Here is a 15,303-nt window from a genome sequence, read left to right as displayed (position 1 = left end):
AACATGAAGCTATTCATAAAGAACCCACTATTGCTAAACTCAAAACAGAAGTGAATAATATTAAAATTGAAGTATCCCAATTAAAAAATAGGATACAAATTCTAGAATTACAAAATAACGTTTCAGAAGCAGCAATTGAAAATGATGATATTGAATTCGATAATTTAGTCCACACTTCTATTAAACTTGAATCTTCTGGAGTCAAAATCAAAGAAGACGTTACTACATCCTTAAGTTTACTTAATAAAGTAATTACTCAAAAATGGTTTGTATTAGTCAAAATTGTAGTCGATAATGAGTATGACTTCCAATATTTAGCTTTAATAGACTTTGGAGCAGATTTAAACTGTCTAAATGAAGGATTAGTACCTACTAAATATTTTGATAAAACAACCCAAATTCTGAACACTGCTGATAGAAGTCGATTATATATTAAATATAAATTATCAAATACTATGATCTGCAATAATGGGCATTGTTTTCCAACCCCTTTTATCATGGTTAAAGGATTAAGTCAAGCTGTTATCCTTGGTGTACCCTTTCTAACTCTACTTTATCCCATGACAATTACTTAGACAGGAATAGAAACACAAATACACGGTACTACAATCCAATTTGAATTCTTAGATAAACCTAAAATCAAAGAAATCAATACTGTCAAAACAATTATTAAACAAAAGGAACATTTTTTATGTTCTTTACAGACAGAAATCAAACATAAAATAATATATGAAAAATTACAAAATTTTGAATTAATACAGAAAATACAATCCCTTAAAACATTAATTGAAAAGGAAATATGTAATGATTTACCTAATGCATTCTGGAATAGGAAACAACATATTATTAGTTTATCCTATGAGCCTGATTTTGATGAAAAGAAATACCCACAAAGACTAGACCAATTCAAATGAACAAAGAATTACTACAAACACGCAAAGCTGAAATAGACGACTTAATCTAGAAAAAACTCATAAGACATAGTCAATCCCCTTGGAGTTGCTCAGCATTTTATGTAAACAAGAATGCTGAAAAAGAAAGAGGAGTTCATCGACTTGTTATTAATTATAAACCTCTTAATAAAGTCTTACAATGGATTAGATATCCAATTCCTAATAAAAAAGATTTATTAGACAGACTTGAGGATGTAGTCATCTTTTCTAAATTTGATATGAAATCAGGTTTTTGGCAAATACAAATTAAAGAAGAAGATAAATATAAAACAACATTTAATGTACCATTTGGCCAATTTGAATGGAATGTCATGCCTTTTGGTCTAAAAAATGCTCCATCTGAATTTCAAAAAATAATGCATGATGTATTCAATCCTTACTATAAATTTATGATCGTCTACATTGATGATGTCTTAATATTCTCTGATTCTATTGATCAACATTTTAAACATCTTAACACTTTTATCAATACAGTAAAACATGTTGGGCTAGTAGTTTTTGCTAAAAAAATTAATTTATTTCAAACAAAAATAAGATTTTTAGGACATAATATTAACTAAGGCACTATCATTCCCATTGATCGATCTATTATATTCGCTGATAAATTCCCTGATAAAATCCTAGATAAAACCGAACCTCAACGATTTCTAGGATGTTTAAACTATATCAGTGATTTTTATAAACATATTGCTCTTGATGCTAAACCTTTATATGATAAACTCAAAAAGAATCCTCCAACTTGAACAGATCTTCATACTAAGGTAGTTCAACAACTCAAATTAAAAGCTAAAGAATTACCTTGTTTAACTTTACCTAATCATACTGCGTTCAAAATAATTGAATGCGATGCCTCTGAACTTGGTTTAGGAGGAATATTAAAACAACAAATTGATTCTCACGAACAACTTACTCGCTTTACTTCTAAAGCTTGGAATCCTACTCAAACGAATTATTCCACTATCAAAAAAGAATTATTAGCTATTATACATTGTGTAACTAAATTTCAAAGTGATATTCTTAACCAACACTTTTTAATACGCACTGATTGCAAAGCTGCAAAAGATATTATGCAAAAAGATGTTTATAATCTTGTTTTCAAATAAATTTTTGCTCGCTGGCAAGCCATCATATCTTCTTTTGACTTCTATAGAACATCTTCACGGTATCTCTAACTCTGTGCCTGATTTTACAGGGGGCCGTACATTACCACCTCTTCCACCTGAAGTGCCACTCCCTTACGGATTACAACTTTTTCATCTCAATATGAATATGAATACTAATACATCTCACAAATCGAAACAAAACACCCCAATGGACTTAGTTCCTTTTAATTCATCTGAGCCTCCCATGCTCAGCCAACCCTTTTTACAAATACAACCAATGTCTCCACTAAGATCCACCAATGTCCTAGAATATTTTATTCAAAGTCCAAAACATAATACACCTTGTCCTGCTTTGTCTCCAGCCCAAAACCCAAATAAGTAAACCTCCTCAGTGTCCAAATCTATTTACATAGATAATGCTTTCCTAGCTGATATTCCTATAGATGACAAACACATTCATATTGACCTACATAAATTAGCTCCCCTTTATCTCCAAAACCATTTAAACCCGATCAATGGTATCAAAACCCGTGAATGGTATGAATAAGTTTTGATGGAAATAGGATCAGTCTCTATTGTTCAGTTCTTTCAAGGACATACAAATTTGTATGCTTACTCTAAGCTATAGATTAAAAAATTACTTACCTATGAGGATTGGGGTAACAACCCTACTCAATGGAAAAATTATTAAATACTGAATACCAATATAAATATTTTCGGTATGCCGAATATATTGAAGCCTGGCATAAAGTCTTTTTATACCAGAATCCTAATAATACTCATTCTTGGTATATACAGTTCAAAATGCCTATACTTGAAAGATTTCCTAGCTGGTTTCGCCATTGGTTCCTTATTTGGGGATCTTCTACCCAAATACTACCAGACACTTTTCAAGCTTTCCAAAATATATTCTCTGAACATAATACATGTACAGATGTGATAGACTACCATCTTTATTTCATGTCTATATATCAAATACCCTAGTTATGCAAATGGGAGTATGCTATTTTCAAAAATAATTCTAATAATTATACATATATTCCCCGTCTTGGGAAAACTATTAAAATCAAATGGTGGGATATATTTAGTACGGACCCACGTTCGTTTCCTCTCAAAAGGATTCCTCCATCCTCTGAGATATATAATACTTCTGCTCATAATACTGCACCTAATACTGCTGACACATGGCACTCCATTCTACCAAGCCTTCTTCACCGACATTCCTCAGCCACAAACACAGTCGTCCTCATCTACAAGGCATCTTCCATCCTCTCAGAAGCGCATCTTCGTCCACCTGGCAACCATCGATATTCTGCTCCATCTATAAAACCCTATCTTCGCTAACATTGAGGGGCAGAGCAAGGAAACCTCACAGCTACATCATAAGTCTTTCTTCATTCCTCTTTTAATTTTTCTCTACTATTCTCTCTTTCTTTTCTACTACAGTAGATTAGCTTTCTCACAGTCCTGCATACACCGTCTACTACAAAGTCGGTAACTTTTATTCTTACTTTTTTTCATGTGTGATTGCAATTTCTCTTTTCTCCCTACTTACTGTCCATCAGAATGGAAGTTGTTTAATAGCTACTGTATATGTCAACAGTAAGTTTCATGTAAACATTACCATTCCATTGTACTGATGTTTGTGTTGGTGTTTGTATTGATGTTTGTAATTATGAAATGCAGTTGAAATTAGATTTCAGTATTAAAATTAGAAATTCAACTCATACCTGTTGGATTATCTTAGATGTTTCTTTTATTTCTACTATCTTCATAATTGTTTTATTCTTCTATTATATGGGAATTTTACGACAATTAATTAACTATAATTATGCTTTATTCATGTTTTTATGATAATAATAATAACATTTAATTAGGGTAGATCTTGGCGCATTTATGGTATCTTATATATATATATATATATATATATATATATATAAAGAAAGGCACCAGTGCAATTATTATTTTTATTGACTCCTATTCTCTCTCTAAATAAAGAAAGTCTCTAGTGCACGTATCTCTTTATTTATTGACTCCTATTATCTATCTCTCTAAATAAAGAAAGGCACCCGTGCACTTATCAATTTCTTTATTAACTCCTATTATCTCTCTAAATAAAGAATGAGAAGCAAGTCGTAGTAGCCAGCCGAGCCTACAAAAGCAGTTTTTGCTTTCTATGTGGAAGACGAAATTTTGGCTCCCTCTCTGTAAACCCTATCTCCATTATTGTACAGCTCAACATCAATGTCAACCTTCATAGAAGCCATTGATGGATCTCTCTGCTTATTATCTGCAGCATTAACAAGTATTTCATCAACGATCTTACACAAACCAGGAACATATGAGATTGATCGATGAATGACTTTGTTTTCTTCATTGACTCAAAGGTTTTGGGTGTGCTTCTCCACCGGTCCAATGTATGTATCAGGCATGAGAAGAATGTGTTCAAGTTCAGTTTTTTTTTATGATAGGAGGGAGAAAATAAAGGCGAAAGAGTAAAAATAAAAAAGTAAAGGGTTAAGAGAATATATCATCTCTCAAGGTTTGTAAGGGAATTCACCCGAAAATGATATTTTCACAAGATCAAATTTACTCAAATTCTTATTCTCCGATTACAATAAAGGACATCTCCGTTTAAATAGACTTTTAGAAGAAGAAAACCCACAAAAATAACTCCTCCTCTCTCTACATACTTTCCTATTTTATCTCTTTCCTCACATATCTATCTAATCCTTTCCATATCTCTTTAACTCCCACGTGTAGATAAACCTTTAACTTCCATGAAAATAATTGTCTTCTTTTGATACCATTGATAAAAGGTAACCAAAAAGATAATACCATATCTACGTATTATTTCTTATCACTGAAAAGATAAACCTTTTCAAGACTACCCTTTCTTATCTCATGATTTTCTATATATATATATATATAGAACAAAACTACGCAACACTTATAGGAGATAATGAACAGTGATTTCGCCTACCCCCATCATCATCCAATGTTCATAAAATTTGGAGCGTATATTCATAAAAAATAGAGGACTCTTTGAAAAATAGAAAAAAAATATTTTACATGAAAATAATTGATAAAAATACTCCCAAAATATTTCAGGGGTATTTTGCTGAAGTTTTTTCACGGATAATTTTTTTTTATATTTTTATTAAATGTACCTCAGTAAGATGTAAATACCCTCCAAATTTTAGGTCACTCTGATTTATAGAAAAAAAAATGAAAAATTAAACACTATTGAAATATCGTGACTGCGCGATGAAACTTGGACGGTGATGAAAGTAGGTGAAATCACTATTTATTTTCATCTATAAGCGTTAGAAAGACTTTTCAATATATATATATATGTATATATATATATATATATATATATATAAATCATTCCGATTTGTAGAAAAAAAATAAAAAATAAAATACTACCGGACAATCGTGACCGCACGATGAAACTTGGAGGGTGATGAGGGTAGGCGATATCACTATTCATTTTCGCCTATAGACGTTGGAAAGACTTTTCCATATATATATATATATATATATATATATATAAAGATAGAAGAAAAGGAACTGTTGGTTGATTTAATACTTCTAAAAATTCAAGATTTTGATGTAATCTTAGGCATGGATTGGCTTTCTGCATACCATGCAAGTATTGATTGTTACAAGAAAATGGTTACCTTTAGTATTCTGGATCAACCAGTATTTAACTTTAATGGTATCAAAGTAGACTCCCTATCATATTTAATCTCCTGTATTAGAGCTAATCACCTCTTTTGAAAAGGGTGTCAAAGCTTTATTGCCTATATCAAAGAAGATAGGAAGGAACAGATAAATTTAGATACCACTCTGGTTATCTGAGAATTTCCAAACGTTTCCTTGAAGAATTGCCAGGATTACTGCCTAACAGGGAAATTGAATTCTCTATTGAATTATTGCCAGGGGTAGCCCCAAATTCTAAAGCACCATACAGAATGACACCTGCAGAACTTAAGGAACTTAAACAACAATTGGAAGAATTATTAGATAAAGGTTTTATCAGGCCCAGTGTGTCACCTTGGGATGCTCCGGTATTGTTTGTTAAAAAAAAAGATGGGACCATGAGATTTTGTATCGATTATAAACAGTTGAACCAAGTGACAGTAAAAAATAAGTATCCATTACCTAGAATTGATGATTTATTTGGTTTTCAAAAATTGATCTTAGATCTGGATACCATCAGCTTAAGATTAAAAGTGAAGATGTTCTCAAGACAGCTTTCAGAACAAGGTATGACCATTATGAATTTTTAGTCATTCCTTTTGGATTAACCAATGCACCAGCTGCATTTATGGATTTGATGAATCGGGTCTTTAAGCCCTTTTTGGATAAATTTATTGTGGTATTCATCGATGATATTTTAATTTATTCCAAGAATCTGAAGGAACATGAGCAACATGTAAGAATGGTATTGCAAATATTAAGAGAAAAGAAATTGTATGTCAAACTTAGTAAATGTGAATTTTGGCTTGAACAAGTGACATTTTTAGGACATGTCATATCAAATGAAGGTCTATCATTTGATCCTTCAAAGGTTGAAGCTGTTGTTAATTGGAAACAACTAAGTAATGTGAATGAAGTTCGAAGCTTTTTGAGATTAGCAGGATATTACAAAAAATTTGTAGAAGGATTTTCCTGAATCGCAACCCCATTGACTCGATTGACACATAAAATATCAAATTTAAGTGGACAAGTGAATGTGAGGAGAGTTTTCAAGAACTAAACCTTCGATTAACTTCAGCACCTATTTTAACTATTCCTGAGGGGAATGGGGGATTTGTGATTTATAGTTATGCTTCACATAGAGGCTTGGGTTGTGTATTAATGCAATATGGGAAGGTAGTGGCATAAGCATCCAGACAATTGAAAGAATATGAGAAAAAATATCCAATTCATGACTTAGAGCTGGCTGCAATAGTATTCGCTTTGAAAATATGGAGGCATTATCTATATGGTAAGCAATTCAAAATATACACGAATCATAAGAGCTTGAAATACCTCTTCTCTCATAAGGATTTAAATATGTGACGGATAAGATTGATGGATTTCTTAAAAGATTATAATTATACAATTCATGATCATTTAGGAAAAGCTAACGTTGTGGCCGACGATCTAAGTAGAAAATCTACGGGAGTCTTAGCACATCTAATGATCCAAGAAATGAGATTGTTAGAGGAAATAGTGGATTGACATCCGACTCCGTCCATTATTGATGTGGTAAGTATGATTGCCAACATTAAGGTAGAACCCCAATTAACACAAAAGAAAAACCCTCAACTTATAACAATTGTAGAAGAGGTGAAGCTGGGAAAGAGAGAAGAATTCTTTATATGTAGTGAGGATTTACTAAGATTCAAAGGTTGGGTTTGTGTCTCAAATAATGAGAGTGTGAAGAAAGCTACCTTGGAAGAAGCACATCACTCTCGTTATACGATACATCTCGGAAGTATTAAAATGTATCAAGACCTGAAGAAAACCTTTTGGTAGAATAATATGAAAAAAGAGGTAGCATTATTTGTGTTTAAGTGCCTAACATGCCAGCAAGTAAAAGCTGAGCATCAAAGGCCTGCTGGGTTGTTGCAGCCTTTACCCGTGCTAGAGTGGAAGTGGGAGCACATCTCTATGGATTTTGTCTCTAGCTTGTCTAGAACAAATTCAAGACATGATAGTATTTAGATCATTGTGGACCGGGTAACCAAAGCTGCCCATTTTTTGTCGATTCGCATGATGTGCACCTTGGATCGCTTGGCCCAATTGTAAATTAAGGAAATAGTGTGGTTGTATGGAGTTCCGGTCAGTATTGTATCAGACAAGGATACTCCGTTTACTTCTAAATTTTGGGCTAGGCTACAGTCAGCCATAGGGATGAGACTCACCTTTAGCACTGCCTTTCACTCTCAAACTGATGGACAATCGGAGAGGACCATCCAAACATTGGAAGATATACTGAGGACCTGTGTCATTGACTTTACAGGAAGCTGAGATGACCATTTACCTCTGATTGAGTTTGCTTATAATAATAGCTTCCAAGCCAGTATTCAGATGGCACCATATGAAGCCCTGTATGGAAGGAAATGCAGGTCACTCATCTGTTGGGGCGAGGTTGGTGAAATAAAGCTTTTAGGGTCAGAAATTGCCAGGTAACCACAGATAAGATAGCATTAATTCGAGAAAGGCTCAAGACATCTCAGAGTCGGCAAAAGAGTTATGCCGATAACCGACAGAGAAATCTTGAATTTGATGAAGGTGATCGAGTTTTCCTAAAGATCTGACCAATAAAAGGCATTATGAGATTCGACAAGAAAGGAAAGCTGAGTCCACGTTACATCAGACCATTTGAAATTCTGAAAAGAATCGGAGATGTCGCTTATAGACTTGCTGTACCACCAAATTGGCAAACGTCCATAATATCTTCCATATATCATCAATACAAAAATATCATCCCGACCCATCCCATATTTTGAAATATGAACCTTTATCGATCAGGAAGGACCTATCCTTTATTGAGCAGCCAATTTTGATACTGGATAGAAGGGTACAAGTGTTGCGCAACAAGGAGATTCCTTTAGTCCGTATATTATGGCAGTACCATTCAAGAGAAGAGTCGACTTGGGAACGAGAAGACGATATCAGAGAAAAATATCCCTATTTTTTTCAGTAATCAGGTACACAAATTTAGAGGACTAAATTTCTTTAAGGGGGGAAGAATGTAACAATCCTAAAATTTCAAAAAAAAAAATATAAATAAATAAATAATTCTTTATAGTGTGATGGTCCATATAAGTATTATGGACCTTAGGGACCATCACCACTTTTGTTAACTTTTTCCCTTCATTACTACGTCCTTTAGTTGACGTGGTGCTTAAATGTTTCATGTTTAATAATATCGTCACACCTCATGTATGAGGTGGAGCTTAATAAATAATATAATAATATGTTTTAAGAATTTAAATGCAAAGAGGTGGGGACTCCCACCCTAGAAAACTTTTGAGATCTTTCTCTCTCCAGTCGAAACGCAGTGAGCTCTTTCTAGCCGAATTTTTATTGGAAGCTCCCACTCAAATATTTTAGGTAAGTGACTTCATTATCTTGAAAAATAATCCGTTCTTTTTAAAAATGAAATGAAATAATTACTTCTGCTTACTATCATGAATTTTAGGCGCGGTAAATTTTATGCACAAGCGACCTCATTATTTTGAAGAATAATCTTTTAATAAAAGTGTGATATTTTATCTATGTTAGAAATTTTAAATGCTGTGAATTCTTAGAAATAAATTTATTTATTTTTCTTGTCTATTGTTAGAAAATTTTAGATACTGTAAAATTATTAGAAATAAATGTGATATTTCTGCTTTTAGTAAAATTGTGAGATTTCTTTCTACTGTTTTTGAATATTTAAACATGGTAAAATTCATGTGCAAATGACTTTGAAAACTGATATTCTGCATTTGATTATCGTATTGTCTGTTAAATGTTTATTTGCGAATTGACATCCCATAAATTGTGATAATTCCGTATTCTTGAATTTCTATAAGAGTTTTTCTATACATATTAGATTGTCAATTATGCTAGAATGTCTTTACGATTTGCTACCTTTCTAAATTTGAGCCCAAAATATTTGACTGGTTATTTTTGAAATGCTATTGAAAGTGACTGTTATTAATGGTTTCAGTGAAATTCATATTAATAATTTCAGTGATATGTTGAGTACATGATATTGCTGCTTTCGAATGTTTAAAGGGATTTAGAAATACTTTAAATATGCAAGTGGACTCATCCGGTTCGCCGGTGAGGTATAAGTGGACCTATCCGGTATGTCAGTAGGGATTAAGTAGACTCATCCGGTACGCTGGTGAGATATAAGTGGACCTGCAGGGATTAAGTGAACCTATTTGGGACACCGATAGGGATTAAGTGGACCCATTAGGACGTTGATGGGGTATATAGGTGGCTTACTTGGGACGCCAGTAGGGTAATTTGTGAAATCCTTTGAATTATGCACTGCCGTTAAAATGTTATATGCATTTCAATTATTCAGATTATACTTAATTATACATTTTGAAAGTGAAACTGTTATTGCATTTTTGTTAATAGATCTCCTTTTTGAAAATATTGATATCTTTCAACCATGATTATTTTTAGGATTATGAAGATCACTTACTGAATAGCCAAACTCATCAAATTATGGTAAACATTTTTTTTTCAGGATAACTGCGATTTCATTTTGAGTGCTCGTCAGGATCAACTCTGGAGGATATTGTAGTTGTGCTTAAACTTTCTTTTGTTACTTTGTAAGAAATTGCCACTGTAAATTTGTCCTATCAAGAGATGTATATATGTTTTGACTGTCACATCTCAGGAATATCAGTATTGTAAATTCTTGGGGCGTGACACCCATCTATATATATATATAAATTTTCTTCATTCTATTATTCCAAAGATCACAAATTTAATTCTCCCATTGATCTTTAGAGTTTCTATGCTGCCACCAAGTATCTCCACATATCCCTTTATTACAAAGAAACCAAAGTACTTTTACATGTGTTTCTTCTATATTATGCAATTCCCAGGTTTATTTATTCACATAGAGTGTTATATCTTGTCAACCTTATATTACATCTATATGAAGTTTTACTGTTATAAACCACACTCATGATACATTATAAAACCTTTGAATGACCCTTACAATAGCTTCAATTATGAGGAGTACAAAGATATGTCTCAACATACCTCATCTTTTAATTTACTGCAGAATAGAAGATGAGCATCTCATGATACAAATACGATATCTTTCAACTCATGAAGAGTTTATTCTAAAACTTTTTGAGTAATAAAATAGACTCAAAAATATAAAATAGTGCTCAATTCCATCTATAAATCATACCATCTAGTGACTCTTCATTTTAGTGACATTTACGTCACAATGCCATTTTCTCAGCAGAAAATCAGGTTGAGCATCTCTCAATAAAAAATTGTTTCTCTCAATCCTTAAAGAATTTTTTTCTGAAATATTTTGTTTGAAAACTAGACTTAAAACTAAATCATAACATCATAGTACGAATCCCAAATATTACTTTTCTTCAGAGAAATAAATAAGTGACATTCACGTCATAAAATAAATTATACTGCAAAATTCTAAGATGAACACTATCTAATAAAATTGTCTTTTCTCTCTACTCTCATGGAGTTTCTCTTTCAAACAAATTTTGTTTGAAAGTAAACACATAATAATAGCACATATATTCCACAAGCCTTGTATCACTCTGTTAAGTAGGTTTGATAAATATAATTATTCATATCTTAATGAAGAATACACCAAATTACAGAAAATCCAAGATGATATATCTTCAATCCAAAACTTTTATTTATCTCTTCCTATATACATTTCCATATCAAATAATTTTTTTTAGAAAATAGACTCATAATGGAACTTTAAAAACCTAGTGTAGACCATAAAACATTATGTTAAGAATGGAAATAAAAGCATGACTTCCAAGTCATTGAAATAATTTTTGTTACAAAAAAATATCACTTGCGCACCCTTCAATAAATAAATCATACTTTTCAAACCACAAGGAATTTCTTGATGAAACTTTTTTTGTTTGAAAGTAGACTCAATTTGATAAATTATAATCAAATTTTAGCTAGAAATAAAATCATATGATTGGTGGTAAAAATCACGAAACTTAATGGATAGTTCTTAGAATTTACAGGGTCAGCACTGACACCCTTCATTGATAAGTCCATAACTCTCAATTCCCTTAGGATCTCCTACTGAAATTTTGTTAGTACATCATACTCTCAAAGGCACATAATATTACTAACATATTTAATTGAAAAAGACATCATCATCTTCTTCATATCACTGCACCAAAATAGCCCAGAATACCCAATTTGCAGAGTACCTTTTTCGGTATGTGAATATTCTAATAATTCTTAACTGTGGGTTTATTACATAACCACAAAGGTCATTAGCTTACTTATATCTCATTATCAAGCTTGATCTAGACTCAATACAGAGAAAAGACAACTAATGACATCAAGTATCAATAGCTCTGATACCAATGAAAGAAAGACTAATATGATCTTGCTGGGGAATTTTTATTTTTTTTTCTTTGTTTCATCCCTTTTCTTTTCTTTTTATTTTCTTTTTGGCAAAGATCACTAACAAGTAGCCTTATTACATTACTTCAAAAAAAATAAAACTAACAAATCCAAAATCATAAAAACCCTTATAGCGAAGAAAAAATAGGTGTCGAGTTTTATAGAGTCTCTTTTTGTAGATTTTCTATGCCTTGGGGTTTGCTTCAATTCTTAGGGTTAAATCTTGACCGTTGATCTAAGGAGACTTGTGGGGTGAGATATTTAAGTTATCAATCTCTTTGATCCACCATCAAGATTCAAAAAGATGAACTATAACATTATCTTCAATTTCCTAGATCTATTCCCATCAAATCTTTGAATAAAGAAAGTATATATCTTATTTTCTATTTTAGTATATCCAATCTTGATTTCTTTGATCAATCAATCTTGATTTCTTTGATCAATCAATCTTGATTTCTTTGATCAATCAATCTTGATTCAAATATTTATTAACTATTTCAAATATTCAACCTTATCATGTAAGTTGGCTCTATTAAAAAATAAGCCAACAAAAAATGGATAAACATTCTTCCCAAGAAGAATACATGAATGGGTGAGAGTGCCACCCTTTGGTGGTCACGTGTGGGCCCCACCTAATCCACATGTTTTTTAATTTTGGACCCCATATTTTATGGGGGTCCCATATATTTTTAGAAAATATTTTATTTCATATTTAGAATTTTTAAATATCATATTTTATTTAAAACATTGAAAAATTAATTTCTCTTAATTTATAAATCCAAATGACAAAAATAAAATATCAGAAGATTCACAAAAATTCAAATAAACTTTTTAAAAATCATATGTCATAAAATTAATTAAAACTAATTAATTTTAATGGGAATCAGATTCATTAGATCTAAGAATTATCAATACATGGGAGCACTCCACCTTCAACTTCGAATCACGATTCGCCTAGCTTTCTCAAACTGGCCCAGCAGTTCTCATGACCTACAGTCTCATGATTTGACCATCAAAGTCAGCCAATAGAGTAGGGACATAATCCTAGTTTATAGATTTCAGGTTCTCCCCTAGAGACAAAAAATCATGGTCCTCCAGACTATGATGCAACCATAACGCTATGGTGCATAAAAGTAATCTCTCACATGTACATGCTTCACCCTCATTAGCAAATCTCAAAACGATTATCTATTTACATGCCATATAATGATATAATGATGATGTTTTAGCCCTATCTCTAAAGGCTATTCATCACACGCAAGAGTCACACGGTCCATCAGCTCTCATCTGAGCATACCCCGACCTCATCAAGGGTTAACCCACTAAACTCTTCTTAGTAGCTCCATATGCCCAAGTAGGTACCTTGGGTTTTTCCAAACTCAGCAAGCCTAGTATGTCGAGCCTAGTCCGAGAATCGACAAATCGCATTTGCCTAGTATGGTCCATGAGGCCTTTAAAGGCCATATAAACTCAACAAATCTAGGGACCAATTTATTTTGGTCATAACTTCCAAATCATGTATCAGGTTTAGTGACTATTGGACTGATGAAATAGGTAGGATGTTCCCTACAAAAATGAAACCAAAATTGGCTGAATTTGAATATTATTTGACGGTGTATAGTATTCAGATGCTAAGGTGTTAGTTTTCATGCTTCTGGGTGTCAGATTGATGTGTAGGGTGTCTCATTGTTTGTTTGGCTTGAGGGTGCCTAGGAGAACTAAGATGAGGTATTGGGTGGATTTAAAAGCAAGGTTTTATGTCTTGGAAGGTTGTTTGATCTAGAGCTGGAGTTTACGGTTGCGGATACCTGGAAATCCCATTAGTCAAAGTTGGATGTTCACCTGACTATAATACCATGTTTCTTGTTATGGCCAATCATGGAAAGGAAAACCCGAAGAAGATCTAAAAATATTGAAGAAATGGTACCAAACAAAAACAATTGGACGAGGTTTTTATAAGACCTAAGCTTTATGAAAATAAAATAAACCTTCACCTCAATTTTTTGTCCGGAAAGCACTTTTCGCAACAGAAATTTATGATAGCTCTAAAATTAATTTTCAACACTGACAATGTTATTCAAAACTCAAAAAATAGTATAGATCTTGAGGATCTATGAATACTGCTTTTAAAGGAAAAATAGACGATCTAGATAATTGGTTACAATATGCATTATTTTTAGAGAGTGAAATCCTATTTTTTCTCACAACATTCAAACCGAGATTATTGATGCAAAGGTTTTCTAATGAATTACAACGTTCAATGAGTTATGAGTTGATACTTTACTTACTTTAATAGAGCTGAAGCCCTATTACACACCATTTTCGGAAACAATTTAGCGTTTCAAAGAAGCTATTATTTTGGATATAATACCCCTTAAGAATCAATGTCAACCCCAGGTATCATGCCTCTTGAAATTTGGAAATCTCATATATAATGATCTTATTTTTTCAAAAAGCGTGAATTCTATGTTTTTGAAGGAACATAATTTATATTTACTTCCTCCGACAAATGACCTAAATTTTATATCTATGATTTTGAGATCCAGATTGAAATCCCAAGGAAATGACCTAGATTTTATATCTTAAATTTAGAGATCCACTTTAGAATTTTCAGATAAGTATATTTTCAAAAATGCCATTTTTAGAAATTAACTTATTAGGTTTGACCACGTCGAAATTGGATGGTCTGTGTGTAATCTATTAATTTATACATTTTGATTGTATTTATTGAATTTCTTCCATTTATGTCACTCACTAGGTTACGTAGGTTACATCAAAATTTGAAATACTAAAAATAATCACAGCTAGGTTTTGCCCCAAATGTTCATTTTACTCTAGGTTTTGACCCAAATTTTCATTTTACTCCTTTCAAAATACTACAAAATTTAAATATGGATTAAGTGTTTGATGCTCCAAATGGAGCAAATTGTACACTTAACTCCTGAGGGCAAAACACCTAAGCAAGAATCTATACTACATGTGCTGAATTTCTTGTAAGGTCCTTTTGTCCATCACCATGTTCAATCATTGCCTTCCATTTCAATTGACTTCATTGCTATCTTCAAAAAAAAGAAAGTGTTACTTCTTATCCTATTGAGAGA

This window comes from Amborella trichopoda, chromosome 8 (genome assembly GCF_054954075.1).
Source record: "Amborella trichopoda isolate Santa Cruz 75 chromosome 8, AtrichopodaSantaCruz75HAP2 v2.0, whole genome shotgun sequence".
Lineage (NCBI taxonomy): Eukaryota > Viridiplantae > Streptophyta > Magnoliopsida > Amborellales > Amborellaceae > Amborella > Amborella trichopoda.
The sequence above is the reverse complement of the archived record's forward strand: the minus strand, read 5'-3'. Positions refer to the sequence as shown.